The sequence below is a fragment of the Protopterus annectens genome, chromosome 6.part1 (genome assembly GCF_019279795.1).
Source record: "Protopterus annectens isolate FY-2018-M chromosome 6.part1, PAN1.0, whole genome shotgun sequence".
In the NCBI taxonomy this organism is placed as follows: Eukaryota; Metazoa; Chordata; order Ceratodontiformes; family Protopteridae; genus Protopterus; species Protopterus annectens.
In genome coordinates, this window is record NC_056738.1 from 211,368,692 (window position 1) to 211,380,656 (window position 11,965).

An 11,965-nucleotide genomic window follows, 5' to 3' on the forward strand; every position below is an offset into this window, starting at 1 on the left:
AATGATGATAGGTATGGTGAGGCACAGGCAGGGTTTTCAGGGGCTGAAGCTGTGCCATCAATTGACATCCCACTTTTATCCACCCCATCGCTGCACACAGTCACAATACCTATACATACCCCATCACTAGTGGCCATAGATGAGGGACAGTTGGCGGGTGGTGGCATGGTACAGGACAGTGTGGTGACTATGGCAAGTATGTCTGTACACAGCAGCCATAGCTGGTTGACCAGAGAGGTACCACACAGGCAGATGTACAGGGGTGCTCGTAAGAGGGCTGCTGGCCATCATGCCACTGGCAGAAGTGCCACAGCAGGTGTCACCAAACGCATGTTTCGGGCCGTCATGGAGGCACAGGCACATATGGAACGTTATACCAGACAGAGTTTCAGGCTCCAGAGGGCTACTCATTCTGCTGTACTTAACAACATCCATGATCTTGCAGGTACCCACCGTTATTTTGCAGAGGTCCCCAGTAGACGGTTGGGTGAGATGGTGGGAATCCTCGATCATGCAATGTCTGTGTTAGAGCATATGGTGGGAGTAGGGCGACAGCCATGTGGATATAGGTCAGCAACACCAACAGGTGGAGGTCTATGTGGATGTGCAACAAGTCACAGCCACTCCCATAGTGGCAGTACCAGTACCAGTACCAGCACTGCAGGGGGATGCCCACACCACAACACAGCAGACCATGTGCACGTGATCCTGGCCAGTCCCAAGAGGGAACCGGATCCAGTGGACGTTTGTCATCATCAGGGGAGAGTACCATATCTGGGGTTGTACCTGGTAGTGCCCATGGAACCCCTGGCAGGCACAGTTCCCATGTCAGTGGCCAGACACTGTGAACTGCACACCCTGCCCTGTACAGTCTGCCGCTGTCCAACAAACCCCTGTATAGGGCAGCCACATGGCAGAACTGTGTGCATACATACACACACACATCTCCAACACAGCTAGGGAACCTCCATACCTATAACACCACATCTGCACAGCCCAGTCGATAATGAAACCCCTTAATACACACACATGATGTCAACCAAATGGCTCAGCCTAGGTCTCTGGCAAACCCAAAACACACCCTGAGCATATGATGATACCTGTGCCACATCCCTGTCGTCCATACCATCGATGCAGGGACATGCTGATGTGGTTCTGATTCACAGGGTGAATGTCCTAAGGTTTAGAAATGTAATGTTGTTTAACATGTTTTCAGCTGGAATGATTAATGCTTACACATCAGGGTGTGTAGCTGTCCAGCCATGATGCATTATAGCTGTTATTAACACTGACTGATTGTGGTGTCCATAATGTATTCTGTTTGTGTTCTAGGTGTCTGTGTGTCAGCAGGATGTTGGTCTGCTCTTGTTTCCTACAAGGGGTATGGCACTGTGGTGACACATTGACTGTGTCATATCCAGGGTACAGCTAAACACAAGTAACAGGTCTGTATAACAGTTACTGCATGTGCTACATGTTGATGCAATACACAGAGAGTACTGTACACATGGATGTACTTAATGTTGCAGTGAACCCATTTTAGCCTATGTACTTCCACCAAGACAAAATAGGCAAAACATCACATCAGTAAATAATCAGTCTGCCAGTTTAATGTCATTGATTATGGTACTGGCAGGGTATATGTCCTCTTCCCCAATGTAGTGCAGTCCTGGAGTTGGTAAACATAGGTGTGTTGGTGTGGGTGGCACAGCTCTCCACTTTGGAGCATGTGGGGTGGCATACGACCACACATAGTTTGATTGACAAATGCTTAACCTATTAACATAAACTATAGAGTATTACAGCAAACTAAGTGGGGGGATACACACAACAATAACCCAATGAGGGTGGCTGTGCCCACAATATCCACACCCAACTATATATATATACGAACTGCAGTATCACTGTACAGCTGTACAGTGGGGAAGAGGGCATTTACACATCTAGTACTAGTTTTGATGGAACGAATTTCCAGAAGATGATTCCTCTGAAATGTTAGCGTTTGCCAGTCAGTTCAGTTCTTGGACAGATGACCTCCTGGGACATGTAATTTCTGCAAACTGAAGCAGATCCCTTCACATACACACACACTTACTTGCCAACACTGAGAGTAGAACCCCTGCCTAGGTACCTATTGCTACTAATATGTTTGGCCTTAATTGCGCACACCACACAGCTTTTAGGATGAGGTGTGTCCCAAGTTTCTTGTTAAGTGAAGAACATCACCAGGTCTTGTATGGTATGGTAATGGCAGATGTACTGGGTGTTAATGAACAATACATAGTATGACATACTGTCATATACACATTGGCAAACACATAACAGTCATAGACACATCTGAGAGCAATGGGTTTATCAGTGATAACTATGTTGTCAGTGAGTCCATTGTGTTACAGATAACATGCACACAGCACATGCATCATTGGGCTGGATAGTATAATCATTTACCTGTAAGGTTGATGGTGACAGTGGTCCTCATACAGTGGACCTTGGGACATGTACTGGGGGTACCATGGTGTAAAGACAGTGTACCCAGCACCTACACCCCACATTGGATATTTTACTCACTGAAACCCATGATAATGCTCTGACATCCCCACAATCACATATTGACCAGGACTGCAATACAACCCCTTGTCTAACTCATTAGTGCTATTACAGGGATATGCATTTATTGCACATGCCACAGGTTAGTAGGGTGAGGGTTTCTCATGGCTCTCCTAATGTCAGCAATATCACTTAATGAATGGCAAGGTGTATTGTATTTGGAGAATGTGGCCTCAGAATGCTGTAGCCTAGAAATATACTTGCACACATACACACACTTGCCAGGACTCAGAGGGTAACTCACACCTATCTGCCCATTTGTACAACAGTGTTATGCTGGTACTGCAAGCTCCAAGTAGCCCATAGGGTGAAGAGTGTAACAAGGTAAATTTAATGTCCTCTACAGCAGCAGCCATTTCTTACTATGGCAATGGGGGTGTAGTGAGCGAGAAAGCCCTCAGGGTATTATCAACTACAAGTTTACAAACACACAGACACTGTTATTCTCAGTGATGCACACTGACACATTTGTCAGTACTGGGGTCTATAGGTGCAGGTGTTCCTAGGTGTGTACCAGGATAATGTCCATGGAGAGATGAGAAGAGTAGGGGATGTGGGTACAGTGGTATCATGCCACATGACATTTGTCAGCAGGCCATCTATCAACTGATGCCAATTGAGTGATCCCCAGGGTGACAGTTAAATGCAACATCCAATCATCTGGTTGTCTCTTGCAGAAGGCCAGTGAGGTGCTCCAATTGACATGTATGCAACATATATTACATATAACGGCCAGTGTCTGGGTTGGAAACCTGTATCCAAGCATGTTCTGTTGACTGTGGTAGTCTAGTTGAGGTATCCATAGCATGTGGTGCATACAGGGTGGGGTTTCCTAGCTGTGGCATTCATAACACATCTGGGCAGACATGTCAATGTCAGTCAAGCATAGATTTCCTGTAAGCCGCCAAGATGGATACCTGACATCTGCACATCTGTACAGAGGTCTGACAGAAATCAGCTAGCCAACAGGTTATGCATTAGGATGAATGTTTTGACAGATAGATGTCTGACACTAATAGGTATGCCAGGGTCTAGTTCACGTTGTCATAAGCCAACAATATCAAATTCAATATTGTCGGCATGACAATGTCGAAAGTCCAAAACATCACGCAGGTAAACGGAAATCTCCGTAAGGGGAAGATTTCTGTTTACCTCAATGTAGTGTGGTCTCAGAGTTAGTATATTTATGTAGGGGGGTATGGGTGGTGCAGGGGGATTGCCCCCTGCCTACGCTAGTTAGTTTTTTTTTTGTAGTGATGTTTTTTTAATTTTACATTATTTGAAATTTTACTACTTCGATCAATAAAGTTTGACCTTTATTGATTCGATGTAGTAAAATTTCGATAACGTGATATAGATGCAGTATGCCATTACTACATGACAGCAGCCCTCAATGACATGTCCTATACACATAGTAGTCTACAGTTAATATCCACGTATCAGATCAATATCCAGTAGCAAATACTTAATAACACACAGCCCACACACCAAGAACATGATAGCCAGTACTCAGAGCTCAGCTTTGCATGCAGGGCTGTATGGTTCCAGTACTACAATCTGCAATCTACTCTTACTTGGGAAAGCACTGTTAACAGTAGTAACGTAACGATACAATACATACAAGTGTGACTGCTAATAACCTGGGATACTACCCATGTATGAAACCCATACCAAGAGAAAAGATTGTTGTACTAGCCATATATACTCAGGTGTCCCATACAGTATACTCATACCCCTTGCTACTGTAATGGCAGCACATAGAAGCATGCTATGTACATGGAATTAAATACCTATTAAATATGTCATTACCCTGCTATTTTCTCAGTATGGAATGTGATCAATGGTTACCAAGGCTAAGTTATGCTTAGCAGGAGTAAGCATTGCTTAAATGTAACTGCTCAACAGATTTGCACAGTGGTAAGCGCCTATTCATTTAACCATACATTAGCACTGCTTACCATTGGGCAAACCCGTGCAAACCAGCTTAAAGCTGCTCAAAACTGCCTTAACCACTCTGTCATGACACACCACAGGCAACACATAAACCACAAAATCAGTGTGCAAAGCAGTCACAGCCCTTAAGGCCAAATACAACACCAAACATACTTGTCATAGGTGACTCCATAGTCAGACACACTGACGTCCCACTCACCAGGCTGAACAAGGAGAGGGTCACAGTAAGCTGCCTATCGGGCGCTAGAATCCGCCACATAACAAAAGCACTCGGGTCACTCCACAGCAAGTACAAATATGACACAGTCATTGTCCATGCTGGTGTGAACGACCTGAGACGTACCTCCCTGGACTACATGAAAAGAGACATAGAGGAGCTCTCTGATTATGTAGCCCAGGCAGGTATGACCCTGACCCTGAGCAGTATCCTTCCTTCACCAAGAATGATGCCACAACATAGAGACAAGATGATCAGCTTTAACAATTGGCTTAATTTCTGGTGTCATTCAAAGGGGATCCAGTGTCTGTCTGCCTGGGATGACATGCTTGACAAGCCATGCTGCTTCGCAAGGGATGGCTTGCACCTGTCACCCCTGGGATTCTGGATATTAGCTAAGGCTCTTGCCACCCCATAGTGCCTTTTTAGGCAAGGCTCAAATTCTAAACCTACCACCCTAGAAAACAAAATGGGAAGAAACTAAGGGTAATGCTGCTCAATGCCAGAAGTCTAAATCTCAAAATGCACGCACTCGAGGCCCTTCTCAGTATGGAGAACATTGATGTCTGTGCTGTGACTGAAACCTGGTTCAAGGCTCCTGAGAGCACCCCGGCACTATCAGATTTTACCTCATATCATGCGTTCCAGCCCCAAAACCCGGACCACACCACAAAAGGAGGGGGTGTATCCATATTCATCAAGGATACCCACACCTCCAGGTTGGTGGCAACGCACGAAGCATCGGAAACCATCCAGGTGCAATTAACCATAGGCAAAACTGCTCTACAATTTGTAGCATGCTACAGGCCACCCTCTCAAACTCAGGAACCCCACACAGCCTTCCTGAAGACACTGGAGGGTATAAATGTATCTCCAAACACCATTATATTGGGTGACTTCAACTACCCGAATATCGACTGGGAACATTACTCAAGCCCCAACTTTCTAGCCCAAAGGTTCCTGGAGTTCATAAATTCAAATGCCATGGAACAACTAGTCACCATTCCCACAAGGGGAGAAAATATACTAGATCTCATCATCACAAACATGGGGACAAAATGCTCCACACCGGAAGTATATCCCTCATTGGTGAGATCAGATCACAAACTTATCTCACTGGAAATCCACATCCCGCCCCCACCCCAAACAAAAAAGACCACAGTGAAGAACATCTCTAAAGCAAACTTCACACTACTCAAGACTGATGTGGTATCCTTCAAGGCTCCCGAGCCAGTGGAAACCACAACCCAAGCTGCGGAAGCCCTTACAAATGCCTTGTACGAACACCTCCAGGACTGCATGGATCAGGCAATCCCTAATAAAACCAAGACTCTTTCCACCAAGGGCAAACGTCCAGTCTGGTGGACCCCAGCCATAAACAAACTTTACAATAAGAGGAGAAAGCTGTTACATGTTAGAGTAAAATCCATAAAAGAGAAGACACCCTTGATCATTATTAGTAAAAAAATACGAGCACTCATAAAATCATCCAAGGCCAAATTTGGTTAGAAAATTGCAATAGATTCAAAAGACAATCATAAGGCCTTCTTCAGCTATGTTAGAAACCTGGGTGGAAACTCCCAGATATGCGTAGAATTAGTCCAAAATGATACAAAAATCACTGAACCCACAGACATTGCCAACATACTGGCAGACAGGTTCAGTGCAAACTTCACCCCCCCCCCAAAAGGAGAGATAACTATCCCAACGGAGTGTAGCCTCCCAGACATCTCAAATGCGCAGGTGAAAGCTGCTCTCTCTAAAGCTAAAAACACAGCATCAATGGGACCGGATGGTGTCCCCGGCTGTGTGCTACACAAACTCAACGAGGAACTAAACCCGCATATAAGGCAGCTGTTTAATCTTAGCCTTACCACAGGATACGTGCCCAAGGAGTGGCGTACGGCAACTGTGGTCCCACTCCACAAAGGTGGTACCTCTACGGACCCTGGTAATTACCGCCCCATAAGCTTAACAAGCCTGGTCTGCAAAGCTATTGAGAGGATCATAATGGAACTCATTAACAAAGACATAAGGGACTTGCAGACATTGGACCCGACCCAGTTTGGCTTTGTCAAGGGCAGATCATGCCTTTTGAACTTGGTCGACTTCTTCGAAACAGTCACCAAGGCCATTGATGAGGGAAAGGCAGTCCATACAGCCTACCTTGACCTTATAAAAGTTTTCGACACAATACCCTACTCGGGTATTATAGAGAAACTTACCAGCTTAAATGTAAACCCATATGTCACAAGATGGGTTGCAAACTGGCTAAAGGACAGAACTCACAGGGTTAGAGTTGCTGGCGCCATGCAGACTCCATGCCGGTCACAAGTGGTGTCCCACAGGGCTCAGTCCTTGGCCCCCTGTTGTTCGGCATCTACTTCTCAGAGGTACAGGCTAACATAGGAGGACTATGGCTGACAAAGTTTGCAGATGACTGCAAACTGGGCGCCATAGTGGAAAGTACATCGGACACAGATATCCTTCAGAGGGGTCTCACGGAAACTGATAACTGGTGCCAGAGCCATGGCCTGAAGTTAAATGCCAAAAAATGTATAGTCATACCCTTCGGGAAAAACAAGGTAACCCCAAGCTACCATATAGGTGGCAATCCATTAAGCACAGAAGAGTTTATCAGGGACCTGGGGACCCAGGTTGACAGTGGCCTTTCTTTTGACACTCACATTGCTTAAGTGGTTAGAAAGACCTTCTACATTGCTCACCTGATCATGAAGGGATTCACATCCAGATCAAGTGAGGTCATTGTTCCCCTGTACTCTTCACTTATCAGACCAATGATCGAGTACAATGCCCCATTCGGGATGTATCTCACCCGACACCTGCAGCAATTGGAGAGACCCAAAAAGTTCCTCACCAAAAGGATAAAGGGACTCCAAAATCTGTCATATGCTGCCAGACTGAAGAAACTCCAGCTCTATTCAGTCGCATACCTGCTCAGAGGTAACCTGTGCTTGACATACAAGGCCATGTCCAACCCGGAATTAATGGACATGCTCCACCTCAAAAAATCCAAATCTACCAGATCCACTAGAGCAAGCGACTTAAACCTTAGCACGGATATAAATAGGACATGCTGGAGGGATAGATTTGTCACCCAGAGACTCCCTATGCTGTGGAATAAAATCCTGGTCCATGTGAGGCAGAGCACCTCACTGGCTCTGTTCAAGAGAAATCTTGACCGGTGGATGGGAGATCATAGGTTTACCCCGGGAATCATCTCTGTGTCACTGCTGGACAGAGGCACAACAAACTAATGGGCACAGTATTTTTTAACATAAGGGGTGGCGTAAGCCACAAAACTTTGGGCTAGGCTTATAAATGCCTTAGGGCAGATAGCCTAGTATAAACCTATGAACCTATGAACCTATGTATCCAACAGTCCTTCATCTGCCTCACAACAAAATAAGCAGCCCTTGAACCCAACAACCTGTAAACTATAGTCACAGCAGTTAACCACTAAGCTATTACAGCTGTGAAGATGTTTGTTGTTTGTTCAACTATATCTGTCAGTACACATACTGAATAGTAGTGAACAACTGCTTTGACTTCTACAATTGTTTAGTAATAGTGTTAAATCAGTATGTTGTTATATCTAAATATACACATATCAGATAAATATGGTGGGATACATCTGGGAAGGTATATACAACACAACAAGGTTATGGATATATATATATATATATATATATATATATATATATATATATATATATATATATATATATATATATATATATATATATATATATATATATATATACACATGTACGTACACACATATATATTTATATATTTATAAATATATATATATATGTGTGTGTGTGTGTGTATATGTTTATATGTGTATATATATATATATATATATATATATATATATATATATATATATATATATATATATTTATATATATATGGGTCCACTTTGTAATTTGGAAATACTGCAATCTCAAAATTCAGTATTTCGAAACCACAAAGCCAAAACCCCAACCACAACTCACAACTTAGAAAACACACAACTGCGAAATTCAAAATCCCTTAATTACGCTACACATACAGTATACACATGAACATACACACAACTCCCCCCACAATCAAATAAACTCATCTAAACTATGCATAAGTGGGGGGCCAAGCCCCCCTATATCCCCATAGGGCTGCACCCCCCCACCCCCTACTTATATATTCTAACTCCGAGATTGCGCCAATAGAAACACAAATGAAACTCACACACATACATCTTACAGTCCCTCAAACACACACATAACAGTCACAACACACACATATATATACACACACACACACACACACACACACACACACACACACACACAACACACACACACACATATATTATAGATATATATATATATATATATATATATATATATATATATATATATATATATATATATATATATATATATATATATATACGTATATATATATATATATATATATATATATATATATATATATATATATATAATATATGCCCATAACATGTAGTGGAGTCATACGTCAGCACCAATAGTCACAACCTCTTAGTGAAAGGGGATGTTATGTTAGTATTGCTGGTATAAATATAGACTGTTGCGACAGTAACAGGGGTTGTGTTAACAGACATGTTGTATGGGAAGTCACTTCTGATACTGACATGTACACAATCAGTTACTGGCAGACATAAGATCATCATAGTGAAGTACCACACAAATTACAGTAATGATCCTGTTGAATACAGCAGGGATATGACCAATAAATGTGGACAGTTTGACATAATCTGGTCAGTCCAGAGGTATATACAGAACTCCTTAGTGCAAGACGTGGACCAAGCCTGACAAAGTGGATGTTTGCAGCCATGTAAATGGGGATATCACAAAATTACTGGAATAGATAAGCTCACACAGTTGATGCATTCACACACTCCTGTCAGTCCTAACACATATTAACTGCAGAGGTCCCAAGCCCACAGACTTCCCACTAGTTAGTGACATACATCTTCACAGCATCCCCACTGCTTTTTCAGAAATACACAACACTTATGGTGGCCAGGCAACTGTTCATCTGGCAAATATCTGGACATAATATCTGGACATAACATCACACTAGGTAAATACACTGAGCTGCTAGGCATGTCACAAAGCACTGTGTAAACTACAGGCAGACTGCCACAACACTTACCCAAGTTTTTTATGTGGGAATGCACATGTACTTGCAAATATAGCAGGCACTACAGCCATGTAACAGCATGGAGTAACAGACACCAGTGTGAAAGTGCAAACCCACAACCAGTCTGAACACAGTCAAAGTCACATTATGGTAAGCGTAATTAATAGTACAGTATATGGAGTGTGTGAACAAAACCATCCTCATATGTGCCATGCACACACTAAACCTACATATACTGGGCCAATACACAGTGTAGTCTGAAGACTGACTGTGGTTTTGGACATGTGTCAGTCTGGCCCTACAAACATGTACGCTGATAGGGTACCATAAACTGGAGCAGCATGCAACGTCAGATAGAACAGGACCAAGAACAATAACATCTACCACAGCCTGTACACAGGCCAGGTAACATTCACAATACATACTCTGCCAACAATCACCATAAGTACACAGACCTCACTACTGTACAGACTACAACAGAATGTCCAGGTTTTGTGGTCAAATATAAGGCTTACTATACATAACATGTCTAGCAGTCTGATATCTCACTGGCTTGTTATCAGGTATGATGTCAGTAAATAATGATGTACTATACATATGCACCTCTTACTGCATGACATATGGACAAAGGGTGACGGACATGGGGGATGGAGGCACAAACACATGGCCAATATTGACATATTGCTGTGATAAACTGAGACATTTCCTGGTGTAAAAGGGTTTGTTGTGACATATCTCTTCTGAGGGATATGAAGTCAGTAACTCACATGGATGTCACCATGTACTGACTGCAATCATCAGAGTATGCTACTGCATTTCTAAAGATAGGAAATGTGTGAGTAACACACCACATTTAAGACTCCAAACTCTGGCCAGTCTGCAGATAGCCCTACAAGTGAGAGTTTCCTCAACCACGTAACACTGTCATGCCAAACTTTAAATCATGTAGAACAGCCATATCCACACAAACCCTGTTAAACCAACATTACCTCAAATGTAGAACAGCAATACTTACATTCTTTCCCCATGTCTGGAACATTCCACTCCTGTTTGTTGGTCAGTCTCCGCAGTGTATGTTGTAAGAGGTATTTCCAACTACCCTCTGTGATGCTGTTTGTCAAACACCCACATGAAGTCCTTCTCACAGTGAAGGAAAAGGGCCAACACCTACATGAAGTGCTTAGTTATAGGAGTGTGTTTCCATGCAGTTGGCTATCGGAATGATACCACAGCTATTCCACATGCAATTAGCAAGTGGGGGAATGCAATTCGTGCATAGGCCATCAGCTGATCATGAGCATTACTTACAAAACTCAAGCTGCTGCCTATGCAAAACAGATGTACTTTTCCACATCCACCAGAGAGGGAGAGAGAGAGAGAGAGAGAGAGAGAGAGAGAGAGAGAGAGACAGACAGAGACAAAGTAAGAAAGGAAGGGAGTAAGAGAGTAAGAGCCAAGCGTGTTTGTGGATGATCCGTGTATGACCCACATGCCCCGGAGGTGGCTGGCTCTCCATGCAGTAAAGGGAGGGAGAGGGTGCCGTCCTGGCAGGGGAGTGGCAGCCTCCCCTCTGGCCATGCGGGTCCGCCCCTGGGGGTGGCACACCGGAGTCCTCTCTCCTCGATGTCGGTCATGGGTACCTGTGGAGGATGCCCCACTCTGCACTGGGGTTGGTTCAAAGACCCAGAGCATTGGTGGTGGAGCCGCGGGCTGGTCGCCATGGGGGTCCCTGCTGTCCCATGGTGTGGGGCCAGTAACCCCAGTCCGGGGTCCCGTGACGCCACCCGTGAGACCAGGTGTGCTCGTCTCAAGATGAGACACTGCTCAGGCAGCAGTGCCCCCAGCGAACGAGAACCTGTATGACTCTGAGCGGTGAATCACTTGGCTCATGTGTTGATGAAGAACACAGCTAGCTGCGAGAACTAATGTGAATTGCAGGACACATTGATCATCGACACTTCGAATGCACATTGTGGCCCCGGGTTACTCTCGGGGCTA

The 11,965-nt window shown here is 44.0% G+C and overlaps 1 non-coding gene across 1 annotated transcript in view; it reads left to right on the top strand.

Annotated features, from left to right (window-relative positions):
- The first annotated feature begins 11,828 nt into the window (after positions 1–11,828).
- The window catches only part of LOC122805746, a 154-nt gene continuing 17 nt past the window's right edge, over positions 11,829–11,965 (top strand). The window contains exon 1 of the ribosomal RNA XR_006365443.1: positions 11,829–11,965. This exon is cut by the window's right edge and continues 17 nt beyond it. This is a non-coding gene — a ribosomal RNA (5.8S ribosomal RNA).